The sequence below is a fragment of the Manduca sexta genome, unplaced genomic scaffold (genome assembly GCF_014839805.1).
Source record: "Manduca sexta isolate Smith_Timp_Sample1 unplaced genomic scaffold, JHU_Msex_v1.0 HiC_scaffold_2906, whole genome shotgun sequence".
In the NCBI taxonomy this organism is placed as follows: Eukaryota; Metazoa; Arthropoda; class Insecta; order Lepidoptera; family Sphingidae; genus Manduca; species Manduca sexta.
The window spans coordinates 3,814-18,437 of NW_023593918.1; the positions used below are offsets into that span (position 1 = coordinate 3,814).

Genomic DNA, 14,624 nt, shown 5'->3' on the forward strand with positions numbered 1-14,624 from the left:
ACGATATTGCTCTCTTTGAATTTTATATTGAAAAGTTTTGTTCCTTCCTTCCTATTTTGTAAAAGACACAAAACTCACAAACTTTTAACTCGGTTCCAAACTTTTAAGACTTACGCGGTGTTGACTAAGCGACGTATTACCTACGTTGTAGTAGTTAGTAAATATGTGGAATAAATATCTACCTACACATAACCATTGACTACCTATTGTAAAATCGTACAGCCTGTCTCTACGTTTGTTTACAACTATAATGGGCTGACTCGTCTTGGGTAGTGACATGATCTTATATAAAACAGACGTGCAGTGATTCTTAGCTGTTGAGTTTTGTACCAAATCCTTTACTTTTGTCGCGCCAGTGCATCTACCATTACTGTAAAAAAGCGGGAGTTTATAATGGGCGAAGCCGACCACTTCGTATCGTGTGGACCGTTAGCTCCTTTGTTAGCATAAACTTTAAAACGTATATGATTGTAAAGTGTGTTTATTAAAAATAAACTATGGGATATAATATTATTAAGTTAAATAAGTCGCAATTACATTTTCCATTTATATAAAATAAAACCCATAAATAAAGAATAAAAAAATATACGAGTTAAGTAAATTTTAAAATAAATAAATAAGTAGGTTAAAATAAATAAGTACAGGTACATTGCTTTTTTGTAGAATTTATACTAAGTATCCTTAGTTTTGTTAGTTAATTCACAAACCACGAACAAAATGTAACATTTCTCTATGCAGACATGAGCTTACGCGACCTACAGATCCGACATTTCGACGAAAAGTGAATGCAAAACAGAAAGGAATGTTAGAGGTTCTAATCTAATGCTCTCTCCCGCAAATTATATCGTGCCACCATTAGGGTGTTCACCAAATGATTTTTTATTCTACTGGGCGCAAAAATTTGTATAACAAAGAATAATGCATAATTGATGTTTTCTAGAAAATCTAATGCATACTATAAATCAAGTACTAAATGAAAATACAAGGAGGTAAAATTCATGTAGGAATGTTTATATTACAGCGGCGGGAGCTAGCTCAGACATGGGAAGTGAGCACTATTGCCTAAGGTGGAACAATCATCAGAGCAACCTGCTGGGAGTATTCAGCCAGTTGCTGCACGACGAAAGTTTGGTGGACGTCACGCTTGCATGCTCCGAGGGCGCCTCTATAAGGGCTCATAAGGTAACAATTAAAAAAAAACTTTTTGTGGTTTCACCATGCAGTTAATATGTACTACGTTCAAATTCTTTTATATACTATGAATCGATTCAAAAGTTTGGTATTAACCTTCGTGGCGGAGTATTGGCACGAGCAGCTTTCACCTGTACTCTGTAATTCTTAGATGTCTAAGAATGGTACGATTTAGATGTTCTAGAAAAATATTGGTCAGTGATACTTTTGGTATCGTATATGTTTACAGGCCACTTACTATCCGATGACCCAATGGCTCACTTGCTCCCTCTCCATAAAAAACCTTTATAGAAATCAACATTAGAGCGGTACAATACCAAATGTCTGTAATATTGACTTATTCTTGTGTATTTTGAGAATAGCCAGCTTGCTCCCGCTGGCTTCGTAGGCAAACATCACAATCGACGAGAATTAACGCTTTCGTCGATTGATGGCCGGTGGAATAATTTTATGAAGGCAAGCTGAAGATTACGGGCTGGTATAAATGCAGGCTCGATGACACGACGATAGATCTCAAAAACATCCTGCTATCAAGAAATTTTATATCAATGATGATTAAGTTGGATGCAATTACGATTAATAAGATTTTATTCTTCCATAGATTCTACACGTGGCACGGCTCATGTTTAGGTCCGTTACCGAAATAACCTAAAACGTAGCCAATGGCGTCTAAGGTTGCCTTTAAATGTTTTATGCTACACTTTACCACAGGGCAATGCTGCTTCCTATTAGTACAATAAGTCGGAATCGGTTCAGTTGTTTAAAGAAATTCTCGTCTACTTAAATACACACTCACGAACTTTACTGCTTCCTAATACTATTGAATATAGTATTTATCTTATAGACACAGGATAATTAAATAGTATTAGCTCAGTATTCTAAATTTATAGTACGTTTACTCATTACTACACTAAAGGACTTGAACTCTAGCTTACTGCAAAATACAAACGGATAACTAGTACGTTGTCCAAACAGTGTATATTTAACTAATATTTAGTTTTATAAAATGAAGATACTAATACTAGTAAATATGCATACACATATTATTTAGTTAATAAGAGCAGTATTTTTATTAGTGTAATTATTATGGCGTCGTGTTAAGGCACGTGTACAATACCAGCTACGTTTAATTTTACTACACCGCATTGTTATACAGTAAAAGTTTGTTATAATTTCAAGATTAATAGGCATTATAATCAGTCGTAAACTAAGAAATATTGTGGGGCAGTAATATCCAAAGTTTATTTCCGTAAACGAAACCTATAGCTATATTTACATTGTGTAGTTTCGATTATAGCTATGGGGCTTAAACAAATGCCATTACTAACATTTGGTACTTTGTTTTAGCTAGTTATGATTTGGCTAGACTTAGGGTTATTTTTAACATCTTAAAAACAAGACGAGCTATTTGTTTAACTGACGGACAATAAAAACTTTGATTGTTAATGAAAACTCTGCTAATTAACATGACACCATACAGCTTTCGTCACTTTTAGACATACTTAAGTAATTTAAAAGCGATAAAATTAACACGAATAATTGCATATTCTTTACGTATCGTTTCGATTATTTTTATTAATTGTGGCCTTTTCATTGAATGACTTAAGAATGAGAGACGGAGAATTACGGCCAGTTTCTTGATTAATAATACAGTTCGTTACTGTTATTTTTGCTTTAATTACGACGATTGTGTTGTGGCAAATCTTATAGCTTTTACTTTAGCGACTTTCCTGTGGTGTCTAATCTTATAGCTTCTACTATTAGGGTTTATAAAGTAACTGACTGTTAAAAATCTATAAAAAAAAAATAATGACGTTGATTGTTGACCTCTAACAAAAAAAAATTGTACATTTCAGGTAGTGCTCTCTGCGTGTTCATCGTACTTCCGTTCGCTGTTCGTGGACCACCCGTCACGTCACCCAATCGTGATTCTCAAGGACGTCGGCCTAGAAGAATTGCGCACCCTCGTCGACTTCATGTACAAGGGCGAAGTTAACGTCCAGTATTGTCAGCTGCCTGCTCTTCTAAAAACCGCCGAGAGCCTACAGGTAGCTTTTAAATAATCCTTCATTATGGATTCACTTTGTTTTCGCATGTCGGAGAATATAAGTAGGTGTAATTAATAAGTAATGTTATAGGGGTTTAATGAGTACGCTACCAATTTTGGCTAAGAAAACAAGTTGCCGTAGATTGATACAAAATTAAAAAGGAAGGCAACATAAATATCAAAAAGCAAAGCTATACAAAATGTAAGAAGATAGATACTAACATAAACAAATTTGTCAGACAGGTTAGCATAAGAACATAACATAATATTATGGCCTAGAATTCAATATTCACTTAGGCGTAATGTTAAGGATAAGACAAAGATCGTGGGTTTGATACCATTTAGGGCGCGCACTTGTGACATAAAAAAATTACGAGTGCATTAATTACCTATTATCGTTGATTTTAACAGCAAATAAAAACATCGTAAGTAAATCTACGTTCCCACGCGTTTCCCACAAGAATTTAATATTATATTTTAAATAATTAAAGATATTTTATACACCTATAGGTAAATTGATAAATCTACCTATAAGTGCCTAGTTTAGTGTCATACTAGGTTAACAAAAGTATCATAACTTTCATAGCATACGTATGTAACTTACGCTGATGTATAATACTTTCTATTATAACGCGTATTGGCTTAAGCGAATTAAATTTTTTTTTGACTATTTCCTTTGTATGATTACAGGTCAAAGGATTAGCTGAAATGACGACATTAAGCGCAGCAGGAATTGATACACGAAGTGTCCCGGAACCGATGGATGAGTGCCAAGGTCAAGACACCAAAGAGTGTCCTGAGTTGCATGATAGATTAGATGGCAGAGAAAACCGGGAAAAAGATGAAAGACGCGACATAAAAGACTCACGTGATAGAGAAAGTAAAGAGGGTCGTGACTCAAGGGAGAGCCACACGCGGGAACCTAGAGAATCCCGAGAGCATAGGGAACAAAGAGAATCCCGTGAAATGAGGGATCCTCGCGATCTCAGAGAAATAAGGGAGCCGCGAGACGCTCGCGACTTAAGAGAATCCCGAGAATTACGGGAACATAGAGATCTCAGAGAAGCTAGAGAAATACGTGAACCTCGAGATTTACGTGAAGTCCGGGATCCAAGGGATCCCCGAGATATACGAGATCAAAGAGACAACAGAAACATCGCCTTCGAGAATATCTCCATTATTGTCTGTACGGCGATTTAGAACTGAAACTTCAACGGAAAATCCTACACCCACGCACCCTCCTTTGCCTAAAGATGAACCACCCGATGAACCGATGCGTTCGTCTTCGCCTGAAGATGATTCTGTCTCAATAAGATCAAATGGAGCTCAGAATGAAAATGTTGGTACGTATTCGTATTATTATTGTCAATCAAAGACATTAAATAGTAGAGTTAGTTAAGGACTAGATTTCAGGACAAGCTGTTTGACAAGATGTCGCAGTGTCCTTATGTATTAATACAAAAATTTAAAAAAATAAGAAGCATTTTACATAACTGTTTTGCTATTTCATGATAAATTAAGTACTTAACCATCAAATGTGCGCAAAATTTTATATGACAATCTGCCCAATGTCCGCTTTATAATGTAATGTTAGAACACTTTATGGTCACTACGTATTGTTATAAAGCGCGATGTAGATACTTATTGCATAATAATATTGTTACTACCCACTGCCTACTTACAAACATTAATTATAATGTTGGTATTACGATAATATTGTAATGACTTTTTTAAGATTTTAATGAATTAGTTATTTATGGAATCATATTGTACTCAAAAATATATCATAAATGTTATCGCATAACCGCGTTTCGTGAAACAAGTTTTCTATATGAAATAATATATAAGTAATCATGAAGATGTAAGTAGTTAATACTGAGCGTCAGACATTCAGTAGCATCTCATCCGGGGGATTTCTTTCGAAAAATCGACTTTAATAACATTTATTGCTTTCAGAATAGCTTTTCAATTTTCTTTAATTTAAACAGAATCCAACCGCAAAAGTCATTAAATATCGCAAGAATCTATTTGCGCAATCATTCGATTGCGAAATATGTCATTTCCGTTCGGGGAAAATTTAAAATATATCAATTGAAACAATAACCACACTATTCGCAAAGTGTAGGATTTCTCAGTCAGATACCTATTTACAAATTAAGAAACTTAGAAACATTTTTTTTATTACTTTTATAAGTACATGCCTAATCTATTATTATACGTTACAACCCTAGACTGACAAGTGTCAATGTCCTTTTTGAAACATTTAATTTGAAGTTTAGATTGTCAGTTGTCATTTTCTATAATTTTGTTTTGAGTTTTGGCTTCTATATTCTTTTGTTTATTTTTTTAAGTTTTATTTTATCTAATGAACTTAAATAAAAGATTTTGTTTTATCATATACTTACTTTGAATTATATTACTCACGTATTACAATGGCATTTCGTCCAAAGATGGTTTCAAAAATGATTTTGTTCGCACGTATATTTCTAACATTGTTTTCTCCGTTTAAAATTGATTATTATACTCAGAAAGATTACTTTTTCCTAAATAATTATTTCAATAAACATTGCAACCACTTATCATTACCGTTGTTATGCAAAGACCGTTTTAATGATATAACTTAGGTAGGTACTCCATACTCAATCCCATACGAAATTTGCAAATGAGACCACAATTTCTTTATTGTTTTTCTTATATTTTCAGGTATAAACATGACTATAAACAGTCATAGTAGTGTCCTCGGTGCAAGATACTCTCCTGTAGAGCGGCTAAGTGTTCTAAACACCATACCACACCCAGGGCTGCCCCATCCATCGCATCCTTCACTGCCAAGTCCTAGAAGCGAGCCCATTCCAGGCCCATCTGGACTTCCACCTGTTCAACAAGCACCTCTGGTAAGAATAATTAAATAATTAAGCATTTATTTGTCTATATGTGTTTGAAATTTAGGTAAACTCAAAATAAAATGCAATTTGATTTTGTTAATTTTTATTTGACAGCATCTATACTAATAATATAAAGTGAAAGAGTTTATTTCTTTGAACTGGCTATTCTCAGGAATTACAAAACTGATGTTGAATATTCTTTCATGATAGGAAGGAACATTACTCCTGAATACAATAGGTTACTTTTATCCTGGGAAAATATAAAGTAGTGGGAGTTTTATCCCAGTCAAACTTTTCCTCATTTGACATAAAATGAATTGATTTAATTGAAATGTTCTACAAGAAAATTTCATTTACAATCAGTAATAAATCTAGTTATCCACAATTTAGTTACAATGAATAATTATTGTTTTAAAATTGTTTCACTTATTATCTTCCCTACTACCCACCTATTGTAATTTATAGAATTATTGAGATAATAGGTTGTACTATTAAATAATAGCCTTTCTTACCGCTGTTCCAGTCCTTGAAAAAAGAATTAGTAGATTGGGAGAGAAGTGCAGAAGAAAAACTTGGAGAATCTTCTTGAGTGCCGACTCCAACATGAATCGGTATGTTATTGATGTTGAGAAATGTCTTGTTGTTGTAGATTTGGTTTTAAAGTTATCACATGATTTTTCTCTGTAATGTATTTATTGTTACAAATATATTTCTTTCATTGAAATAATTCCAATATTGTAATATGGACTGACATGTGATTACTATAATATCTATAGAAATATGTGTTGCGTTTTTATAAAAACATAACATATTTTATTTCTGTAATTTTAATGGATGTGCATGCTGTGTATATAGTATTTATGTGATGTTTGAGATAGTATGTGAGGGTATCGAGAGAGTTATTTTGTGTTGCATGATAGTTTTTGACATTAATATGCCATACATAATGATGTAGATTGTATGTAAGTGTACCATATTTTTCCTTTTTTATATATGTCACTCAGGAGAGTGTAATCCCCTTAATGATGTCTAACTGTATAGTTAGCTTAATGATTCTTAAAAAATATTGTTTATTTGATTAATATATCTCCAAAACATAAAATATGTGTATGTATGTATATTTTTGTAAATAATACTTAATTCAACTCCCTAGATGTTTGAATTATGATTATATTATTGGCCACTGAATTCCAGTGAAAGTATTTGACATAATGCTTTATTTATGTTTGCTGTTACTACCATTTGGTCAGAATATAAATCAGTAGTAACTGGTACAAGTTCAGTAGCATTGATGGCAATATTTGTTTTCCGTTAAAGTTTGCAATCAATATTAATTTTGTTTCGTGTGGGTGTGTCATGATGAAGTTGATTTGTTACATGCATGCTTGTTTGATATGCTGCGCTATTTTGAACATCGAGTACTATGCCTTGCTGTCAAGAAGTTGACCTTCATTTTGTTGGCCATCATTTTTATATCCATTCATTTGTTTGATATATATTTTGAGCAGTTTTTTATTTAAACTTTGGCCATATACTCGTACATGCATACGTTACACAGTACAGTACGAATCCCAGATTCAGTACGCGCGCGCGTTGCTAAACAACAAGGCATTACGCGTGGCCGGCTCCCGGGTCACTCCTGCACATTTTGGGCAAAATGAGCGTCAACTTCTTACTTAGATAAGTGGAAAGTAAAAATTTATCGAGACTGCATCTCAATTTAGTAACGTAGTGGTAGAAATTATGCACACACATTTTGGTCCGTGTGAAAAAGGAACAAGAGAAAAAAGAAGTTGATGTTCTTTTTTGTGGTTGCAGGAGTACGAAGGGTCCGGTAGGGGACGTGTTGAGGAGGGGGACAGAGGTTTCGTTTGCATGCACTGCGGTGCAGCGTTCCCCCACCAGAGCAAACTGACCAGGCATATATTGACGACGCACACGCTAGATACGCTCAAGTACCGCGATGCCATTCTAGGCAGGCCCATGGGGCTGCCGCTGATAGGACAATATAACGAGCCTCCGTACATGGCGATGCACGCTGAAGAATCTCCGCTAGATTTGGACATCGGACCCGTGGAGCCCGGGAACGTGGTGTTGTGCAAGTTTTGCGGCAAGAGTTTTCCAGACGTGTCATCGTTAATAGCACATTTGCCGGTTCACACGGGTGACCGGCCTTTCAAAGTCTGCGGAATTTTGTGGGGAAAGCGTTCAAGTTGAGGCATCATATGAAAGATCATTGTAGAGTTCATACAGGTGAGTTAAGCATCTCAATTATTTAATATTTTTGATCTATATCATATTTATATAATTTTCATATTTAAATACTAACACTGAATTTAATAAAATAATATTTGTAAATATGTAGATGTTTGTTCATGGTTAATTTTTTAAATTTTAGGTGAACGGCCCTTTCGGTGTGGTTTGTGCGGCAAAACATTCTCCCGGTCCACTATATTGAAGGCTCATGAAAAAACTCATTATCCCAAATATGCGCGGAAGTTTCTATCCCCGAGTCCCGTCGACACGGAAGAAGAAAGCCCGCATCAATGAGTATGGGATCCGAATAGTGTCCAATTAGCCTTCGATAATATATTAACCAACAGTATACACTATTGTTGGAAATAGTCAATGGTTAGCAAAGTGATGGTCGAATGAACAAATGGAGGACAATATGTTGTAATTATTTAAGAATGTGATTTAAATGCCGCAACTGTGATCTGAATGATATGAATAATATTTGATATTTCACTAATAGATAATTGACACTAAAGTTGTTACTTCTTAGATTTATTTTCAGAAAGCTGGTCGGTTGTTCATTTTGGTTTGCTTGTTTGTCAAATAAAACTTTTGGAATTAGGTGCTTTCTGTATGCTTTAGATAATGACGGACTCTTTTCGATGGGTCACTTACACGGCATAGCCAAAGTTAACTAGAGAAGTAAAACTTCCTATTTTGTTTCATAGCGAAGAAATAAAATACAGCTTCGTATAATTTGTTTGCTTATTTTATTGTTTTATCATTATCTGTTTTTATTACTTTTAAAATATTGGAGAAAGCTTCGTTTCGAGTTTTGTTGCCATTAAAAAACTTTGCAGAAATGAAATTGTAAGATATCGTATTACTTTAGAGCTGACATAATCATTAGAGACTTGCGTATTTACTAAAGTAGTTTTGTGTCAGAGTTCATTTTATAAACAAAATTGAAGATTGATAATGAGTGCTTTAATTATTATTATTAGAAAACATACGAAATAATGCACTCAAAATAGTTCGTAATAATTATAAAGTTAGGGATTTGAGATTTTTACTAATTTTATGTCTTTCGAAGTTATGACGCACGCTCCCCTGAGGTAATTCAAAAGCAATATTACGACATATAAATGTAAATAACATATAGTTTGATAATATCGGATTTTTAGGAAATTTATTAGAATGTAAACGCTTCGGTAGTTCTGTATTTGGTAACACGGGGAGGGTTGTGGAAGTGTGATCATGGGAATCAAAGCTTTAAGCGCCGTTTTGTTCGAACACTATGCCTCTTTTTTCCTATATCTGTATTAATGACGCATCTCGACATCAAGATCAAATTTGACAAAACCTAAATAATATGTTAATAGGATTAAGGGGGCATGGTACCATATCTATAGGTATGTATAAATTGTTCTATCTATTTTCGTACTGCAGGACCACATTGTTTCTCGAGGAAATTCAAATACAAATTACTTATGGTTGTATTTTTTAATGTCGATTGGTACGGTGATTTATTACTTCTAAAGCCCCAATAAGGTTCAAAATCGTTAAACGGAAATGATGTAATGTCGCTTTACATTATCCATAAGGATAAAATTCAGTAAGTACCGACTTATCGGCAGCTGTACCGACACCGATAAATATATTGACGGGTTAACAACAAACACTGCTTCATATTTGTTGAATGCCTGTTTGCTAAATTTATGGTTAGGAGGAGCAAAAAATAAGGCCCATTTTCAAAAAATAAAAGTAAACGTCATGTGCCTATACTTACTTTTGTATCTATATAATTGAAATAAAATATGTCTTCTTATTTTTATAGTCTCGTTTCTTTAGATTCTTTAATTTCTAGAAAATGTTTTCGTGACGGCATATTTTATTAACAAGCATTAGATTGTATATTGCATAGACCCAACCTAGTATATTGCATAGGTACCTATTTTAAATGAATTGAAATTAAGTGTTTTGGAGATATTTTGTTACTTTCAATAATGTAGAAAACAGAAAAAATATTATGATTTGCTAAATTTCTAAATATCGGTCAAATGCTTCAATATTGTGACAATATATTCATACATCTGCGTATCGGCCTGGGGTTCGAATAAAAGTTCCACTGCATTTGTAATTGGATATGAACAATGGCTCAATTTTATTAAACAATATATATATCTGTTGTCAACAAATATAATTACAAATGTTCCACGTTAATATAATCGCAACTAGAGATTGTTAATGGAATCATAAGATATAATGTATTTGAATTTCTTCAATAATAATTGTGTTCAATAAATTCAACAGAGTCAAATACAGGGATATTTTATGGATCGTAAAATCAGGTTATTTTACAATGACACCATAATTTTATTTACCATACAATCTTAGACGTAGGCTTCATTTATCAGGCTCAGTCTTTTATATAACATTTGTTTTTTTCTCTGGACTTATTTTACTGTGCATCACAACAGAGTGTATGAAAATATGTATTATATCTAAAGCTTTGATTTGGTACTGATTGGATGTCGGCTCACTTTAGTATGTAAGTTGGATTGAAAAAATATTCGTATTTCTTTTTGAGTTGTCCACGGTACTCTATGGCTGGACCCTTTATTTCTATTTACGAGGCGAAAATAAAATTGCGCTTTATTGAAATATTTACAATACATATTACTAGTCGATAGTCTAACCTAACCATTAACAATCATTCGGTCTAGAAACATATCATTTTTATTTGTCAAAAATATCATAAAATTACAAATAGTAAAAATATTATTTTGGGGTATGAAAAAGGTGTATACAAAATATACGTTTAATAAATTATTTTATTGGTTTCTATTTGAATGTAGGCGTTTTAATAATATCTTTAATTAGGAGTTTAATTGATAATTGGGGTTTTATCAAAAGAAAGTATTACTGTAAATTAAGGAAAAGATCTGTGATACTATATAAACATAAGGTTGCAACATCTGGGAGTTAAAATATAGATCTCAGACTGTCATTTGAAATTTTAGTACATTATGTCTGGCGTCGAAATTTATTAAAGTTTTATTATTAATTATTTCAAAAAATAAAACATAGTTAAGGAAGGCAGACGCTTATAGTTAGGTAACTTTTCTCAGTGATGGTGTGTTCGTAAAGAAAATAAAATTAAGTTTTACAGTCATTTGAAAGACTAGGTACGTTAAATTAGATTGCGGCTGTGACTTTTTTTTACTTGTGTGAAATTTATATTTTTAAAACCAAGATCTCACTATTATTTTTAAGTTTTAGGCATCGTTTAGAAATTTAGTGACTTAGACCAAATCTAAAGACACTAACATACTACCCATTAACACATTTCTCATTTCCTCTAGACTCATAAGGGCTTTTTATAAGCTATAATGTTACATGTCATTAATTCATATCACCTGTCTAGTTAGTGCCTTCAGAGATGGATGAAATAAGAATTTGTCTTTCAACGAGAATGTTATTCAAAATTCTGCTTTCGTGTCTACTATCAAACGCCTAACATTCCAAAATGATTCCAGTCTACTAATAATTTTTAATTTGGGATGCCACCGATATTGCGTAAGTAATTTTATAAAAGTATTTACGATTTTTGTGAAAATTCGTATAACGTGGTCGCCGTGAGTACCGTAGGATATCAAAATATTTTATGACTTAGTTTATTTTGATTCGACAGTATGTTACGATAAATAAGTAATGAATAAATGATGTGGTAGTGTCCTTAGGAAAGCTCTTCCAGTTGCACGTGGTAATAATAATTAGATCTATCTTTTGTTTTGTCAATAGTTACGATATTGCTTGTTATCGTGAATGAGAAGAATGTGCGGTTTGAAACAACTAAAACATTCCATTCACCCCTGGGTATTTAAATTTATTTACTTTAAGCAGTCTAAATACAAATTCAGATTCTAGCCGCCCCTATGCCCAGATTCAAATGAATTTAAATACCTACCAATATCACGTATCTGTTTGATTGGTAACATTGTTTTTAATACCTAATACTTTTTAAATTTAGCTAATTTATTTTATATTAAATTTATGCGTAAAACTAAAAAAAAAATTGGTCTATTGTTAAAAATCACACGATATTTAAAGGCATTTTAGGTAATAGATTGGTAGATGCGCTACTTCCCGGAGCTAGTATTTGAAAATGTTTAAATGTTGGAAAAATATGTAATATGAGACAACAATGTTGCTATTTGAAAAGCTGCACTCGTTTTTATTTACAGAGTCGAACGTTACCAATCTTTGTAGCAATATTGAAACCTTGATTAATGTTCCTCTTCTTATTTTAAGAAAGATTGAATATTTACAATTTACACAAATAAATAATAGCAATAAATAAATGATTAATGATGATGTGAATTAACAAATTTGTACGAGTTTTTATCAGATAGTTTTTATAGTACAGAATGCCGTTTAAAATGCTATTTTGTTTCCTAACTTTCAGAGGTACTATTTATTAATGGGGTAATAATAATAATAGAATTATATATATCTATATATCTATGTATTTACGTGTACATAGGCAGTGTGGTGAATGTTAGTGACATAATTACGAGTTACAGATACATGTGACACGCATGAGCAATAGACGATACCCTCAAGTGCAGTTATTCAAATTTTAACATTTACTACTTGTTGCCACGTCCTTGCAGAGATTACACGCCGTTAGCACAAATACTATATACGTATATGTTGAGAACATGGTACGACGGTACCTATATTTTATGTAGTTTTTCGTTTTAACACCTACCTGAGCATAGCATAAATTTTAAGGAAACACTAGCACGAAACATTTCATGGATTCAAATAGATACGAAGTAGATTCATTTTATATAATAAATTGTGACCACAGTTTTATATTTAGAGTGCCTCTTGCCTATACAAGACTTATATAAAGGCTGCAAATCACGGAATATACATAGTATATGTAGCGGATAGAAAACGTGTAATTTTATGGTGAAAATTGTAAGTTGCGTTATGATATGTGATTAGCGCAATTTCCTCTGTCCAGTCGTTTGATACGTATTGTGATGCAGCAACGATCTCCTTGAACTGTCGCGTTGCTAGTTGCTAGTCGCAACGACTACGCCGCGCCACGACATCTCCGTAGATAGCGCATTCCAATCTCGTGATGTTAAGAAGAACCAGTGCTGTTATTTTCACGACCAATATACCTAACAATAGGTTTATTTCGTATAGTGTTAGATAATACTATTAGTTGCGTCCGAAGAGATCATGTTAGGAAGCAACGGGACCGTGAACTGGTTAATTGTATTTAAATTACCATTTTTTTAAGTGGCATACCTAAATATAGAACTTATATTGCAATTTTTCTAAGTTCCTGTAGGTATATTAATTATTGTATATTGGTACAATTTGTTTTAATGATTATAATGTGTTAATATAAATTATTTAGTGTAAAACTTTCGTGACTAATGTTTATAGTAGCATAATATTCAACGTATTGTGAGTGAAATGAAGGCTACGTGTATACAGAATCATGTTGTCGAATCGCGTTATTGTTAGCCGGTTTGACCATTCATATTATGCTATTATAAAATAATTTAAGCACAAGTTCAAATAATGTAGGTCCACTTTATTTATAGAGCTTAATAATTAATCGTTGTTTCTTCGTCAGTGAAACTTATGATTATTTTTCGTAAGCTGTTTTATTTAACATCATTGTTGACATTTTAGAATAGAAAAATCTGTTTTGCCTTAACATTATTAATAGTTCATAATGTAACAAAGAGCAGTAAAGTTTTGTTAAAAGATGGTTACAGTATATCAAAAGGAACCGAGGATCAAACGGTGAAATATTTTGTCAATTGTGCAACAGTCAAAACAGAGACCCATCGCTGTTGATCAATGTAACTTTTGAAACAAATATAAGCATATCATAGCTGTAAAAATACAATTTTGACAAATAAAAGCTCTACAATCATTACAAAACAACTCTTTTTATTTATTAACTCATTTACCCACATTTTACCCGTACAGGTACGTCATAAATCAAAGTTGAATTTATTGTTTACCATAATATGTTCTCGTATTATAAATGCACCGAAATGATTTGGTCTGTTGTAGATGTGCCTGGACATGTCTTGCGTGCCGAGCATCCCGAGCCGATCCCGCCGCGCAGCCCGACGGCGCTGCCGCTGTGGTCGCCGCTGCGCTGCAGGCCTGTCGCCTCCGCAGGTACCTCTCAGATGACTGTATGGCTTATCCCAGCAGACATTTAA

General features: G+C 33.1%; 1 pseudogene; it reads left to right on the forward strand.

Annotated features, from left to right (window-relative positions):
- The first annotated feature begins 995 nt into the window (after nt 1–995).
- Nucleotides 996–14,617, forward strand: LOC119188394 (annotated as a pseudogene).
- The last annotated feature ends 7 nt before the right edge of the window (nt 14,618–14,624 follow it).